At 39.2% G+C, this 947-nt stretch overlaps 1 non-coding gene across 1 annotated transcript; it reads left to right on the top strand.

Annotated features, from left to right (window-relative positions):
- The first annotated feature begins 474 nt into the window (after positions 1–474).
- LOC140907977 (U4 spliceosomal RNA) lies at positions 475–608 on the top strand. Its single transcript, XR_012157689.1, has one exon. It is a non-coding gene; the product is annotated as a U4 spliceosomal RNA (small nuclear RNA).
- Positions 609–947: the final 339 nt, after the last annotated feature.

Genomic DNA, 947 nt, shown 5'->3' with positions numbered 1-947 from the left:
GAGTATGGCTTCTTCTGGTCCATACTGGTGCATAGTACTCAGTTATGGAGCACACAAGGGCCATCACTGGGGTCACTGACCATTTAAAAGAGCAGAAATTAAGGCAGAGGGGAAGGGAAATATTTTCATAAGATTTGAAGGGCTGCTTTTGCTCCTACCTAAATTATCTTTTTCAGTGAATGTAAAAGTATACCAATGTATGCAAGATTAAACTCTAATAGAATTTTTTGAGCATTTATTATTATGATTCTATTTCTTACAATATATATGTGGATTATTAACAATTTCCTTTTGTTATTCCATTTCTTTCATTTTTGACTTGTTGGAGGCAGATAATTCAGCTACATATAATGTCAGCTAAAATAAATATATTAGCACAACCCAACCACAATCAAGTGAGCCAAATAACTGATCAGAAAAGTGAAGGTAAAGCTAATAATTTAAGATAGAGGTGATCAAATTGTTGGATTCATGGGCCATGTGCAGTGGCAGCATCATAATCTGTGAGGTTAAGCTGAGGCATGATTATTGCTAATTGAAAACTTTAGCTGAGGCTCTCATCTGCAACACTCTCAAGGACGATGCACTTTTGCCCACATACTGAACTGCACTTCAAGTCAATGATTCTTTACATCTGGTGTAGCTTTCCTCTCATTTTCCATGCTCCCTTCTAGTGAGAACATGCTTCTGTCTTCTATAAGTGCATGCCAAAAATCAGCCACACAGGAACAGAGGTTATTGCCAGTGGTTTGACTCTTCCTTTGCACCATAACTCCTGTGCAAACAGATCTTGGTCTCCCTCTGGTAGTTAGCTAGACAGATGTATTGGACCCGAGGCACTGTAGCCCTGCACCCTGCAGGTCATTCAGTGTAAAAGGGGTGCACAACATTGACACCCTCTTTGCACAGATGTAAATCACTACATATGTAAATGACTACACAGAGGA

This window comes from Lepidochelys kempii, chromosome 2, assembly GCF_965140285.1.
Source record: "Lepidochelys kempii isolate rLepKem1 chromosome 2, rLepKem1.hap1, whole genome shotgun sequence".
Taxonomy (NCBI): domain Eukaryota; kingdom Metazoa; phylum Chordata; order Testudines; family Cheloniidae; genus Lepidochelys; species Lepidochelys kempii.
The sequence above is the reverse complement of the archived record's forward strand: the minus strand, read 5'-3'. Positions and strand labels throughout refer to the sequence as shown.